Source organism: Triticum urartu, chromosome 5A, assembly GCF_056163025.1.
Source record: "Triticum urartu cultivar PI428250 chromosome 5A, HENAU_Tu73, whole genome shotgun sequence".
Classification (NCBI taxonomy): domain Eukaryota; kingdom Viridiplantae; phylum Streptophyta; class Magnoliopsida; order Poales; family Poaceae; genus Triticum; species Triticum urartu.
Window position 1 is genome coordinate 283,058,037 of NC_141877.1, and position 16,712 is coordinate 283,074,748.

A 16,712-nucleotide genomic window follows, 5' to 3' on the forward strand; every position below is an offset into this window, starting at 1 on the left:
GTGTTCGGCTTGAGTTGCCGCTTTACCTGGGCCCAGTTGTGGTCGACCTGCCGCATAGTGCGATGATGGTACGGGCTCCAGCGCCTCATCGTCGCCCTGGGATGGAAATCTATGTTTCGGGTAGCTTTTGGCTGGTCCACTAAGGCCGTATTCTTCGGCGGCTAGGACTTCAGTCCATCTATCATTGAGCAGATCTTGGTGAGCTTGAAGCTGCTGCTGTTTCTTTTTCAGGCTCCTTGCAGTGGCTATTAGTTGGAACTTAAAGCGCTCCTGCTCATGAGGTTCCTTAGGCACGATGAAATCCTTAGTGCCGAGGCCCAACTCATCCTCAGAGAGCGGAAGGTAATTGTCGTCCTCCGAATCTTCGTGTGTGGCCTGTTTAGTAGGGCTAACCTGCCTATCTTCCCGTTCATCTTGTTCATTAGTTGTATCAACAGGGTCTTCGTTGTCGACATCATTGTTCATGCCGTCGATATTCTCGGAGTCATAATCAAGTGTATCGGTCGAATCCTCGACTGTGGCTATGAAGTGGGTGGTGGGTGGGGAGCACAATTCTCCACCGTCAGCCCCTGGTTCGAGCCGGATATAGTTCGATTGAGAGTCCTCCGCCAAGGACAGGTTTTTTTACTGAGTTTAGCACATCGCCCAAAGGCGAGTGCTGGAAGATGTCTGTGGCGCTGAATTCGAAGATCGATAAACGATCAAGCTCGGCGTCCGCGGGCTCGCGCGATTCGGAACCTACAGTCGGAGACGAGTCCGGTGTTCCGGTGGCATAGGCATCGTGTGAGACCAGGTCCATGTGTGGCTCAAACGCCATGGAATTTGCGGCCTCCGAGGTCGGGTTAATCCTCCCGTCTTTGGATGGCGCAGCCTACTCCGGCTCTAGGGCCAGAGAGGTTACAGGAGCGATCTCCTGGATGCGGCCCGATGACAGATTTAGGTCATGATCATCGGGGTGATCGGGAGCGGCCACCGCGGTATCGAATCCGGCGAAGATCAAGTCTCCACAGATGTCCGCGATGTAGTTCAAGATCCTGAATCTGACTTGATGGCCAGGGGCGTAGCTTTTGATCTGCTCCAGATGGCCAAACAAGTTGGCCCACAGTGCGAAACCGCCGAACACGAAGATCCGCCCGAGAAGGAAAGTTTCTCCGTAGACAGCGCCATTATTGACGATTGAAGGGGCCATCAAACCTTTCAGCGACAGCACAGAGGAACTCTCAATGAAAGCACCAATGTCGGTGTCAAAACCGGCGGATCTCGGGTAGGGGGTCCCGAACTATGCGTGTAAGGTTGATGGTAACAGGAGACAGGGGACATGATGTTTACCCAGGTTCGGGCCCTCTCTATGGAGGTAATACCCTACTTCCTGCTTGATTGATCTTGATGAATATGAGTATTACAAGATTTGATCTACCACGAGATCATAATGGCTAAAGCCTAGAAGTCTAGCATGTATGACTACGGTATTGAGTATATCCTTTCCGGACTACACCCTCCAGTTTATATAGACACCGGGGGAATCTAGGGTTACATAGAGTAGGTTACATAAGATGGAATCTTCATAGTTGTTCGCCAGGCTTGCCTTCCACGTCAAGGAGAGTCTTATCCGGACACGGGTACAGTCTTCAGTCTTCATATCTCCACAGCCCATCAGTCCGGCCCATAGACAACAGGCCGGACGCCCGAGGACCCCTTAGTCCAGGACTCCCTCAATGACTGTAGTTAAATTTTTTAGATGCATGCACCTATATGAAAGGAATGCATTGTTTGATTTTAATTTATTTGAGAGATTATCTTATGCGACTAAATGAATCTGGTCAAATATTTATATGGGTTTGAATCTCAAGTGCATGAGAATATATTTTTTATAAAGTTTCACTTCACTTGTATTAGTACTAACATCATGTAGCAACTTCGTGCCCATGTGTAGCATAACCAAATGAAGTATCGAGACTTCTTCTTGCTTGTATTATCAGTTTATCACCACATAGCATAGAAGAATCTGATGACGGGAAAATGGCGGGCATGAAAATACGCGTCCACGTCATTGATATAGAATGAATATATTTAAATGCGTAAATGCATACAATAAAAAGAAGATCAAACATTGTAGGTACTTTATTTCCAGAACTCTTACATTTACATAAAAGGTCTCTTAATTACATCTCCGTGGAGAAAACCCCTGATTAAGAATTCCAACATATCTATTACATAGCATCACAACAGATGAGTACTACAAAATGTAGAAATAAAAGAAGACTACAAAATGTAGAAATAAAAGTCCTCGCTGTCTTCAACGTCGGCGTACTCGGGGAGCCTTGAACTTTGTCTATGCTAACATATGCGTTGCATAACATTCATGATTTGACAATGTTCATTCATATAGCACGTTCATGCCTAGCTCGTTAACCATCACAAATATGTAGTGGTTGTCTTTCTAGTCATATGAAGATCTATTTAATGGTTAAGTAGCCGGGCTAACGTGCGTATGTGCAATATGGGGCATAACTCTTTTTATGAGTTAATTTTGACACGCATGTGATTTCTATGTGCATGCCTGAAATGGCGGAATATTTGAATTACTTTATAGCAATGTATATAGCGTTGCACCGAGCCATCATATGCGAGGGCTATATGAAATTTGGTGACGAAATATTCAATTGCACTATGCCATGTTTAGTGCAATCAAGATAGGCTATGACCCTAGTTAAATTTTGTAGATGCATGCACCTATATGAAAGAATGCATTGTTTTATTTTAATTTATCTGAGTGATTATCTTACGTGACTAAGCGAATCTGGTCAAATATTTATATGGGTTTGAACCTCAAGTGCATGAGAATATATTTTTTATAAAGTTTCACTTCACTTGTATTAGTACTAACATCATGTAGCAACTTCGTGCCCATGTGTAGCATTACCAAATAAAGTATAAAGACTTCTTCTTGCTTGTATTATCACCACATAGCATAGATTGTATGCTTGTAGTGTAACCAAACAGAAGTATATATCAATATATGTTTTGCATGGACATGATGAAGTATATGACAATTCTCAAAGTCTAGATATATGACCCAAAACTATGAAGAGCAAAAGTCATGTATATTGAGTTGTCATGGCTTTGTTTCACATGGGTTTTCAGTAGTACAAAATCCGAGCGTATAATGCTACTTCTTGAGACTAATGAACATATAGCCGCATGCTCCAAGTTTACACCCTATACTGATGCATTTAGGGGTCTAGCCAGACTATAAACTATATGGAAGAAACATGTGTGAATTTCCAACAAAATAGGTGTTTATGAAACCAACTCAATATGAGCTTTATTTCTATTTTCTATCCTTGATTTGTATCAACATGGAATGCAAGATCATCATGGGACCAAATCAAGATGGACATATTTTAGTTCTTGAATTGTATCAACATGGGATGCAAGATCACCATGAGACCAAAACAAGATGAGCATAATTTTTGGTCTTGACTTGTATCAACATGGAGATGCAAGATCACCATGAGACCAAAACAAAAAGAATTTTAGTTGCATTGTGTGCACTTAGTTTGCATCATTATAGGATTGAGAAGTGATATATGACCACTAGGCATCTCATGCATTATCTTGATTTGTATCAGCATGGGATCAAGATCGCCATGGGACCGAATCAAGCACAAATCATATGGGTAGCACCGAACATATATGAGGTGTACGGGGAAGCAAAGCATCATCCATCAAGAGGTGAGGGAAAATGTAGCCATGAGTCTCACCTCTACCTGGGCTCCTTCACGACTTGTGAAGTGATGATGCAGATGAGCAGCCACCGGTATGTGTAGCTTGTGGATGTCGGACAGCCGGAGGCGAGCAGTGCAGAGACGACGAGCGGACGAATGGCGACTAGCCGGCCAGCGACGAGTGCGTAGATGATGGCAAGCGGATGACCGGCGGCGACGACAGCGAGCAGATGAACAGCCGGCGAGCGGACAGCAGCGACGGCGGCGTTGCAGCGTTTGTATGTGCGTGAGTGATGGGCAGGTGACTGTGAATGAGCGATCGATGGATGGGTCCTCAATAGTCTTTGCAACGTTGTGTGCTGACCTTTATATAGGCGGCTAACGCCTAAGACGAACGCACGCACATACTGAAGATCGTGTGCAGGAACGTGGGAGTGGTGAGCATGGTGGTTGATTGTATGCCAAGTCTCCTCGGTTGATTTCTTAATATCTATTTGATTAAAGTAGCTAAATTGGGCTATTAGTTCTCTTTGCATGGGTTAGAAGTCCGGGAGACATCCGTATGTGTTTGGGCCATGGGCTGGGTAATTAGTTCATTACTTCTTAATCTTGTCACATAATTAATCTAGACATAACACATGCATGCACGTTGGTAGTACTTGTGCATGCATGCACGTAGCCATTTGTATACATGGGCTAGCTAGGCCAAATTAATTGTAATGACATGGGAAATCATTTTTTCATTGATATTTATATGACGGCTTGATATTTTCTTTATACATCGTCGCGCGTTATATTATTTTACGCGAACATTAATGTGCCAATATTTTTTTTAGCAATGACAGAATAATGCTCATAAATATGATGCAAAATTTTGACAATAAAGCATCATATATGAAACTTTGAATTTATGTCAACATCGGAATTTCACTGTTGATGATGGTATGTGTATGAAAGTCATATGTCCTCTAATTTATGCGACGATATTGCTCCTTCTCTTTTATTTTCGGGTATGTTGTTTTATATTGAGCGGTGCGGTGGAAATTCATCATGGTATTTTTTATTTGCTTATTCGGCAACTCAACTTTTTTCATTTTATGTAAATGATTTTCTTTTAATAATATCTAAGCACCGTGTTTCACTTTGGCCGAAATCGATGTCAACAGATGCCCCTCGAGGTCTGAATGCGAATATTTTTTTATTCAGATTCAGAGCTTGAAAATATATGTATCTTTTTTAACGTGCATCCAAGATTTGGCTTAATCCTGACAATGTACGCGTACTTTAAAGCCATGTTCAAGAATTCATCCGGTTAACCAGTTAACTTGCCGATTAATCCCTACTCATAGGGTCCCGAGTAGCCGATTACCCATTAAATCATCCGATTAATTGATTAAATGGCCGATTAACTTGTCAATTAGCCTATTAATCCCCTACTCACCAGCCGACCGAGCAGCTATCAGTTAACGATTTCCTTAACAATGCTTTAAAGTGACCGGCTTGCCATCGTGCCAGGCGTGTGATGTATGTATATTATTTTGAAAATTGTTAGGATCCCTTAATTGGATAAGGCCTCCATCTTGAAGGGACATTACCTAGTTGTTTGTTTGAGAATTAGTTGACACTCCAAAGTATAGGGAGCTAATGGTTTGAACCGCTAGCACTATTGTTGGCACGCGAAATCACTGCGCAACACCAGGATATTTGTCGTGCTTTTGTGACGACGAACGATTGCTTTACGGGCAAAGCAACAAAGATTTCCTCGCTTTCGTGGAGGAGAACCGGCCGCTTTCCAGCGCAAAACGGCAAAGATCGCCAAACCCTAGGGCTGCTAGGGCTCGGCAGGAAGTAGCGACAGAAAATAGACGTACGCGAAAAAGTAGTTTGTATTGATAGATTGATTGCTGGGGCTTTTTTCAATCGGCCGTGGCCTTATAAATAAGGTATGCTGGACTTTGCGTATACAAGGCAAGACCTGATTACGTAGCATACCTTGCCGTACAGGAATACAACTCCTAAACTAAAACCGAATAGGACTCGATTCAGTTACCATGTAATACATGCGTACAAAATCTGCATGCTATCTGTAGTACGTATCTAGGCCATATTCACCTATAAAGACTCTTGGATATATGAATAAAATATTCCGGCAAGGTCGCTATCATACTAATATAATAAGGACTAATGACCCACCGTCTGTGCTTGCTTTGTTTAGGTGACTTCATTGTCCATGCTAAAATTCCTTCATCTTAGCAAGCACGGTTTAGCCCAGCACATGAGAATTTGTCCATGTAGCCGCTAGTCCATACAGAATTCTATATACTTGTCTTGAGTAAAATAACTTCTTACATCTGACAAGCCTGCATTTCAAAATAAACAGCAAGTCCAAAAGCATATATGTCAACCACACATTTAAATTAATTTGGCCCATAGAATACCTAGTAGCCAAATTATACATTCAACACATGCTCCTTGTTTCTGTTACATTTGGATTTATCAAAAACACCATAACAATACCTTAGGGCGATGTTGATCAATCCACCCGCCATGTTATTTCTTAGGGCGATATCTCAAATAATATATCGGCCAAATTTGCTCAAGCCTCCTTCCACATGCTAGGATAGTACTTCTTCAAATATTTCCCATTGAGAGCTTTGGGCAACTTCTCTCCCTGCAAAGATTGTACAAAATATGAATTTCAAGGAACGATCTCTACAACCTTATATGGGCCTTCCCAACTTGGCAACCATTTGCCGAATTTCCTATCTTTAGTTCCAATAGGTAAAATCGTTTTCCACACTAAATCTCCTATTTGAAACGATTTTTCTCTCACCTTTTTATTATAAGCCTTGGCTACTCTTAATTTCTCCTTCTCAATTTCTCGCAAAGCTCTTAATCTCTCTTCTGAAATGTCATCTATCTTATTCATCATCAGGTCATTATAATCTACAGCCGACAAATTATATTGTCTGGCCACTCTAAGAGCTTGTAAATTAACCTCTACAGGTAACACCGCCTCCTGGCCATATACTAGATCATACGGTGCTACTTGAGTCGCTCCGTGCTTAGATATCCGATGAGGCCATAAAGCTTCCGAAAGTACCTCATGCCACCTTTTCAGATGTTCCTCAATTTTCTTCTTTATAAGTTTAATTAACGTTTTATTGCTAGATTCGGCCTGTCCATTAGCTTGAGCATAATAAGGCAACGAATTTAACAACTTAATTCCTAAAGATTCGGCAAATTCACGAAATTGATGAGACATAAAAGAAGCACCTTGATCAGTAGTTAAAGTTTGAGGAATACCGAATCTGTGAATGATATGCTCTAAAACAAAACTAATAACCTCTTTATGAGTCATATTTTTCAAAGGAACTGCTTCAGTCCATTTAGTAAAATAATCTGTAGCAACTAGGACGAAGCGATGTCTTTTAGAAGACGAAGGATGTATCTCACCAATAAAATTTAAACCCCATCCTCTAAATGGCCATGGCCTAATTATGGGATTTAACATAGACGCGGGCGCTAACTGTACATTACCAAATTTTTGACATGCCTCACAACCTTCATAATACCGAAAACAATCCTCTAATAAAGTCGGCCAATAAAACCCTGCTCGTTTTAATAACCATCGCATTTTGTGAACCGACTGATGTGTTCCACATATTCCTTCGTGCACTTCACCCATAGCTATTCTAGACTGATCAGAATCCAAGCATTTTAAAAATAACCTATCTATTGTTCGGCGATACAACTCGTCATTAAACAAAGTATATTTTAAAGCTTGTCGCCGAATTTTCCTATCTCTTGTTTGACTTGGATCCTTTAAATGATTAACTAGAGGAACTCTCCAATCACTTAATTCTAATTTATTTGCTAATTCGGTCATTTGTGACCCATGCACCGAATCTGCAGTATATTGTACAGCTAGTTGTTCAACTGTACTAGGCCCAAGTGCACCCTGTGGCAAAGTATCCATCATTATAGACTCGGCATGCATCAGCTTGTCTATTATAAAAAACATTCCTTTACTAATGTGATAACCAGATGCTTGCTGTGCTAAACAGTTAGCTCTAGAATTCTCTTCTCTAGGTACATGATGGATGGTGAACGTATCTAGAGACTTAATTATGTCTAAACATCGGTCCAAATAACTATTTAATAATCCATCAAAACATTTAAATTCGTCTTTAATTTGTTGTACTACCAAAAGCGAATCCCCCAAAGCATCTACATCCTTTACGCCCATATCAACTAAAGTTTGTAAACCAAACAGTAGAGCTTCATACTCAGCTTGGTTATTAGTGCAAGGATATTCCAAACGGACCGATGTATCATAAAAAACATTATTAGGTGAAACTAAAAGATTACCGACGCCTTGACCTTCCCTACAAACCGATCCATCAAAATAAAGCTTCCATGGGCATACACTAACATAATTAATGTTTTCATCATCTTTAATCCTATTATTAACAATGAAATCGGCGATAACTTGACCATTCATAGCACGCAACGATTCATATGTTAAATCATATTCTATTAGTGCGTAAGCCCACTTTCCAATCCTACCACTAAGAATCAGTCGTTGCAACATATACTTAATGACGTGCAAGCTACTATACACGTACTAGAAAGAAGATAAGGCCGAAACTTAGTACATGCATAGTATAAAGATAAGCATAACTTTTCAATAAACACGTACCGACTTTCGGCGTCGAGCAAACAACGACTTAAGTATGCAATGATGTATTATTTCCCGCTGACCTCTTGCGCCAACACCGCACCGATCACCTTATCTTCTGCAGCAATGTACAGCCTGAACGGCGCACCGGACTTGGGCGCCCGCAATATTGGAGGATTCGACAAGCATCGCTTTATATAATTAAAAGCATCTTGTTGCTCTACCCCCCAAGTAAATTCAGCTTCATTCTTTAGCCGAAGTAGAGGAACAAACGATTCAATTTTACCTGCAAGGTTAGATATGAATCGTCTCAAGTAATTAATTTTTCCTAACAACTTTTGCACATCCCTTTTACATGTGGGTTCCTCTAAATTTCTAATTGCCTCCACTTTCTTAGGGTCAATCTCTATGCCATTTTCATGAATTATGAAGCCTAAAAACTTGCCAGCCGACACGCCAAAAGCACATTTGAGTGGGTTCATTTTTAATCCATACCGGCGCATCCTTTCAAAAGCTAATCTTAAATCGGCTAAATGATGATCAAACTCATCCGATTTAACAACTATGTCATCAATATATATTTCTAGTACAATACCTAGAAGATCATGAAAAATTAAATTCATAGCTCGTTGGTATGTAGCGCCGGCATTTTTCAACCCAAATGTCATAACGACCCACTCAAATAAACCAACAAAACCTGGGCAACAAAAAGCAGTCTTAGACATATCTTGTTCGGCCATAAATATTTGATTATAACCCGCATTATCATCTAAAAAGCTAATCACTTGATGTCCTGATGCACCATTAATAAGCATGTCGGCTATAGGCATAGGATATTCATCTTTCGGAGTAGCCTTATTCAAATCTCTAAAATCAACACAGATTCTAATATTACCAGTATTTTTCTTTTCCACGGGCACAATATTAGAAACCCAATCTGCATATCTACATGGCCGAATAAACTTAGCTTTTAACAACCGATCAACTTCTTCTTTGATGCGGTCATACAAATTAGGATTGAAACTTCTACGAGGTTGTTTATGCGGCCTAAAACCAGATTTAATAGGTAATATATGCTCTACTAAATCTCTACTCAAACCGGGCATCTCAGTATAATTCCAAGCAAAGCAATCAACGAATTATTTAAGTAATAAACATACCTTCCTTTTCTAATCGACTTTCAAGCTAGCTTTGATAAATGTAGGTCTCGGAATACTTCCATCACCAATATCAATTTCTTCAAGTGGATCAGCTGATGAGAATCCCTGTCCAAGCTTTTCCATGTTATCAAAATCTTCAATAGTTTCATGCATATCGTTCTTTACGGAACGATACTCCACCGTGCGTCTTTGCAGTCACTTAATACTGCCGTCTTTATTCATCATTTATATAGATAAATCATTAAGCCGAGCTACATTAGCCGGCTGTGCATTTATAGGTACAAAACCATCTCTACTAATATTGATATAATCATAGTCTGATAAATCCCTACCGGTCAAACATTGCATCTCACCATGTTGCCAATCAACCGGCGCGTCCGTCAAAGCAATGCATGAAGAATTATCGGCCTCAATCACCTCCACATCATCATTAACCCACTGAATTAAGCACTGATGTAAAGTACAAGGGATGCAACAATTTGCATGAATCCAGTCGCGTCCTAAGAGAATATTATACCGGCCTTTGACATCAACATAAAAAAACGCAATCGACAACGTTTTACTTCCGACTGTGAGCTCCATAGAAATAACACCCTTAGCCTCGGACAATTCCCCTGAGAACCCACTAAGTCCCATATTGGTATTCATTAACTCACTCTCTTTTTGGTTCAGTTTAGAAAATACCGAAAAGGGCATAATATTAACACCTGCACCGCCATCAACAAGCATGCGACCAATAGGCTTACCATCAATATGACCTCTGAAAAATAATGGCTTTAGGTGCTGACCGTGCTTCTCTGGTTTCACAAATGTAGCCTTCTTTGGGCCAAGAACAAGTTCAGCAATTTCAGCCTCGGGCGCGCGAAATCCAGAAGGCAATACGAACACCATATTAACATCCATATCAGTTGGTACCTCTCTCTTCCTCTGAATTTTCAACAATAATTGTGTCATCCGTATTTTTATTTTCTTCTGCTGCAATGCGCTTCTCCTTCCAAGTCTTTGTAGGTGCCATTGGTTTATCCTGATTGAACCATCTATCTCGCTTCTTCTCAGCTATTTCTTCCTTTATTTTTAATGTCCGCAGACGCTGTACACGTCGTTTCTGAGTGTGAGTAAGCCCCTTCGGGACCACTGAGGTGCTGGTTTAGTCCCTGGCGCGACTGATTTAATTTTGCTGCCCCCCGGATCCTTTGGCCTGTACTGATGTATTGTTGTTACTGGGACAAATGCTTTGTCTTTGGCTGAAAAACCTCCTTGCTGATTGTATACTTTACTAGCATTAAAATCTTGGCCGCGTACATTATTTGAATCCCAACGTGTACGTGTGCTGCTGTTATACTTGAAACCCGTTGGACGCAAACTCTTCGACGTTCTTGGGTCATAATTTCTCATAACTAAATCAGCATACGAACTTGCCGATTTATTCTGTTGACTAGTACGTGAGGATACAACACATTCCTTGTCTGAATGTGCATGCAGGTTATGCCTAGAATTAGCTTTCTCTCCAAATTGATTAGATTGGCCATCTTGCCGCAAATTCACGCCGTCACTTTTCTCCTCTGTACCGAGAGCTTCTTTTGAGACGCCGCTTGTTTCTGTACAATTGACAACACCTTCATCTGACTGGTGTTCCACTATTTTCAGACCATGAGCAGCATCTAAATCATCTGTAATTTTTCTGGGTTTAGGATTGACACATTTCACCAGCATCCATACGCGCCTGTGGTCGCCCTTATAGTTGTTGCGTTCTGCACTGCGTACCGGTGATCGACCTCCTCGAATCTCAATAGCATCATGTGATCTAGCCTCCTCATTGAACCGAGCCCTTTTCTCATGCATGTTTGGTCGAAACATAGGCCTCGGCGGAATCCATCCCGGCTGAAAATAACCTGCTGGTCCTGTAGGATATGGCGCCCAAGGATTAAATCCCCATGGAGGAAATTGTGGATACATCGGAGGCGCACAACCCCAATATGTCGGCTCCATTGAAAAATATGGTTGCTGGTCATACCAATCTCCTTCCATTGCTCATGAACGCCATGTCCAGAAGGAGTCCTAGGACGCTTATTACCTCCGAGCTGATTAAACACATTGTTGGTCTTGTGTGAGGTATATTTTTCCAACAACATGCTAACTGTGGGCTTTGGCCTCAGAGCTTGTCTCCTCCCTCCGTTGACTTTCCACACTCCTATTTCAGGATTTTTTGGTTTGATCATCCTTGGAGGAGCACTGTTATCAACAATGTTTTTCTCTCTTGCGGATTCGGTCTTATCCGACCGAATAAGCATTTTTTTATTCTCAAGCTCGACCACATTGATAGGAAAAGGGTCACTGTCGAGCTTCATCTTAGAACCTTCTGTAAACGCCAATCGTCCTTCATTGATGGCCGATTGCACCTATCGACAAAACACATTACAATCATTAGTAGCATGAGAAAAAGAATTGTGCCACTTACAATAAGCTCTTCTACCCAATTCTTCTGGAGGTGGAATTACATGACCCTCCCTCACTCTAATTAATTTATTTTGCAGTAACATATCAAAAATTCTATCACACTTGCTTACATCAAAAGTATATTTAATTTCGTCTCTTCTAGCAGGTGTGGGTTTTAAAGCAGAACATGCAAAAGGTTTTAACTTTGGCGCTTGAACCCATTCGGCTACACATATATTAACATCATCCTCACTAGCCGAATCACTATCATAATCTAAGGCATTAACTACATGGTTATTGTCGGTGCCAAAACCGGGGGATCTCGGGTAGGGGGTCCCGAACTGTGCGTCTAGGCCGGATGGTAACAGGAGACAAGGGACACGAAGTTTTACCCAGGTTCGGGCCCTCTCAATGGAGGTAAAACCCTACGTCCTGCTTGATTAATATTGATGATATGGGTAGTACAAGAGTAGATCTACCACAAGATCAGAGAGGCTAAACCCTAGAAGCTAGCCTATGGTATGATTGTTGATGTGTATGTTGTCCTACGGACTAAAACCCTCCGGTTTATATAGACACCGGAGAGGGTTAGGGTTACATAGAGTCGGTTACAATGGTAGGAGATCTGAACATCCGTATCACCAAGCTTGCCTTCCACGCCAAGGAAAGTCCCTTCCGGACACGGGACGGAGTCTTCAATCTTGTATCTTCACAGTCTAGGAGTCCGGCTGAAGGTATAGTTCGGCTATCCGAACACCCCCTAATCCAGGACTCCCTCAGTAGCCCCTGAACCAGACTTCAATGACGACGAGTCCGGCGGGCAAATTGTCTTCGGCATTGCAAGGCGGGTTCCTCCTCCAAGTACTTCACAAAAGATTTTGAACATAAAGGTAGTGTCCGGCTCTGCAAAATAAGTTTCCACATATTGCCATAGAGAGAATAATATTTACAAAAATCTAATCTGCTGACGCACTCCATAGTGTGACATCACACCACGGCCAAGCTTTTATTCAAACCGTTTTACTGTCCCATCTCAGCGCGTTATGCGAGGCGGTTTCCTTGGCACGTCTTGTTAAAGCAGAGATCGTGTCCCCTTATTCCGGGATTCTCATCAATACGGGCGTGGGTAACGCAACCACGCCTTTGATTACGGCGCTTGGGAGATAAGCGAGTTTTACCAGGATGGTGGGGATATGTAGTTGCGTCCACCCATATAAGGGGATAAAGATCCACCTTTTCACCTACGCCTTCTTCCTCCTTCGCCTATCCATTCTTGCGCACTCGAGCTCCAGCGCCCAAGTCCGCACTCCTCACCTCAACCTTCTCCAGCCATGTACGGAGCGGGAGGCAAGTGGATGGTCTCCTCCGTCACGGAGGGCACATCAAAAGACTAAGGAAGGCCGGATACCTGTCTAACGACATTGCGCACCGGCTTCCCGAAAAGGGGCAGCTCATCCCCACCCCAAGGCCCCATGAGAGGGTGGTGTTCCTCCCCCATTTCCTCCGCGGACTGGGTTTTCCTCTCCATCCATTTGTCCGGGGGCTCATGTTCTACTATGGCCTGGATTTCCACGATCTGGCCCCGAATTTTGTCCTCAACATCTCGGCGTTTATCGTCGTGTGCGAGGCTTTCCTCCGCATCCACCCCCATTTCGGCCTATGGCTCAAGACCTTTAACGTCAAGGCGAAGGTGGTGCGCGGCAACCAGGCGAAGTGCGGAGGCGCCATGGTGGGCAAGATGGCCAACGTCCTATGGCTCGAGGGCTCCTTTGTGGAGACCCTGAAGGGGTGGCAATCGGGGTGGTTTTACATCACCGAGCCGCGCGACGCCGAATGGGTCGCACCCCCTGAGTTCCGGTCCGGACCCCCAACGCGGCTCACGTCCTGGAAAGAGACGGGCCTGTCATGGGGTACAAAAGGAGAGCTGACCGGACTCCAAACATGCATCAAAACCCTGGTGGACAAGAAGCTCAAACTTGTCAACGTAGTCCAGGTTATGCTCATCCGCTTGATCCTCCCGTGCCATCAACGGGCTTTCAACCTGTGGGAGTTCAACCCGGCGCGGCAGCAAACTTTGAGCAGGCTCTTCGACACGACATACGAAGATGCCTGGAAGGTGCTTTTCAAGGGCGTCGTGGCTCCCGCATCCGTTACTGAGGATCGCAGATTCAGTGCACAGCGTCACGCTCTTGCAGTAAGCTGTTTTTTTTCCTTTTACAGGGTATCAGTGTTTCATAGTTTGACTCCATGCGGGATCTAAGCTCCCTTTCCTTTGACAGGATTGGCAGGTGACGTCCGGACAAATCAACTGTCTGGTTCGTTTGCCCGAAGGCCCAGCGGACGCTTAATTGGCGAAGCTGCTGGTTCCGGCACCCTATGTGGTTCCGGAGAAGAAGGCCAAGAAGAAGGCCACGGGGACTCGAAAGAGTGCCCAACGCCCGGAGGTGTCGGATTCATCATCCGACGAATCCAAGATGCACTCCTCCCACGAAGATGAGGAGGAGGAAGAAAAGACCCCTCCCCCTCCAGCAGGGGAAGGGAAGAAAAGGAAGGCCGCCCCAACTGGGTAGGCCGAAGGGTCCAAGAAGGCGAGGACCCCTCCTCCGGACTACTCCACCAACGCCGACGATGGTGAAGAGGAGTGGCCGCCCAGGGCCAAGCCCCTGGCGAAATCATAAGTATCCGGATATCGGAGTGATTTCATAGTATTCGTTTATTGCACAGCTTCCCCTTATGTCGAATATGTTTGTGCAGCCCACCCAAAGACCGGCTCGACGCGTCGTCGAGCGGCTCACTGGACTCGTCGGACGTGAACTCGCTGCCGACGGCATCCTCCCCCCGCCCTACGGATGACACCGAAGTGTTGTCCCAACAGGTTCCAATCCGGGAGGAGGTGGTCCTGGAGGCGCCGCAAGGCGACCACCCGGACTCCAGGAGTAAAGGGGACGAAACCCCCCAGGGCTCCAAGTTCATCCCTAGGCCGTACACCGCTCCGGATCCTTCAAAGGTTCCAGAGTCCGGCGGGGGACCTCCTTCCAAGAGGAGCAAGCCCACCGCACCGGCGACCTCCGTCCAACCGGAGGCGCCGGACAATCTGTTGGAGGTGCTCCAAGGCGCCTCCATCGACGCGGGGCACCGCACCATTATGAGTGCGGTGGTCCAGAAGGTTCAGTCCGCCAAGAGCGGACTGACTGAAACTTGTACAAGCCTTTTAACAGGCTTTGAGGTAAGTAAAGAATGTGTAAATAACATTACCGCATAGACAGTAGCCCCTGATGCTCTGTTTGGCGTTCGGGAAGAAAAGCTGAATAGAGGATCAAATAGAATTCGCAGGAGTCTAACAAAAAGAAGTCAATATGCGTGTGCAGGCTTCCCTGCTGGCGTCCGCCGCACTGACTGCGGAAGTGGACGTGCTAAAGCAGGACCTCGAGCGGTTCGAGCAAGAGCTCGGACGTGCTAAGAAGCAGCTCGAGGACAGTGAAGGTAAGAAATACCTTGTATAAATGTGTATAAAAAGGTGCAATTGCGAAAAATGATAGGAGTATCGTGGCTATTGTAGGGGCCACGTCTGAGGTGGCGACCCTGAAGCAAGCGCTGCTCGAGGCCGAGAAGAGGTCGGCCGCGGAGCGCACTGAGCGAGAAAAGTATGAGGCCGAGGTTGGCAAGGTGCGGCAAGAGCTCCAGGTTCTCATGGAAAAACATGAGAGTTTGGAGCGTGACTCAAGGACGCGAGCATCCGAGCTCGCGGCGGCTACTAAAAGTGCCAAGTCTGCCAAGGCCGAATCCCAGAAGACCCTCCAGGAGTTGGATGAGGTGAAGAAGATAGCGGCGGGTAAGGCATTCTTTATGCAAAGTAAACACATAAGCGTGAGTTACTTGTTACTTACCCGAATCCAGAGTTCTCCAGGCGCGTTCGCAGATCTTCCCCGGAGTATATCTGATGCCGCCGCATTCTATCGAGCCGAGGAGGGCAGCTCGACGGAGAAGGTGTTCTGGTCTCAGTACGCTGAGGCCGGACACCCCGTGCCCCTGAGCGACCAGTTGAAGCAACTGGTCGAGCTCCACAAGGCGGCCGAACAGGCCATGAAGGGCCTCATAGTTCGGCTGTGGCCTGGAGAGGCTCAGCCTGGGAGCTATTTTGAGCTGGTGCGGTGGCTGGTGGAGGCCTGTCCAAGGCTCGAAGTCATCAAGCGCTCCGTCTGCATTGAAGGTGCCCGTAGGGCCCTTGCCCGTGCGAAGGTGCACTGGGGCAAGCTGGATGCTGAGAAGCTTGTGAAGGACGGGCCACCGCCGGGGAAAGAGCATCGTAAGCCCGAAAATTATTATAAGGATGTTCTGAAGGGCGTCCGCCTTGTGGCGGATGAATGTTCTATGGATGTAATTTTTGAGTAAAACTCACTCGTTTTGTCCTGTGCGCTAAAAACTTGTTCATATGCGCTAATCAATGTTGTTTGAATTTAAAATATTACCTTCTATGTGGCTGTTTATCAACTCTGAGAGATGGCGAGTCATCGGCTTCTGCCCCCGTGCCGCTAGTGCTAGGGTGTTCGGGGATAAACCCGAGCACTCTTTTTCCCATGTTTGGGTCCTTCGAGGGAGACGCTCAGCCCAACGAATGAGGCAATCGGACTATAATGCATGAACACTCTCACTTAGCCATAGAATTCTATAATTTTAAATTTCGGCGAAGCCCCTGGTATTCAGAAA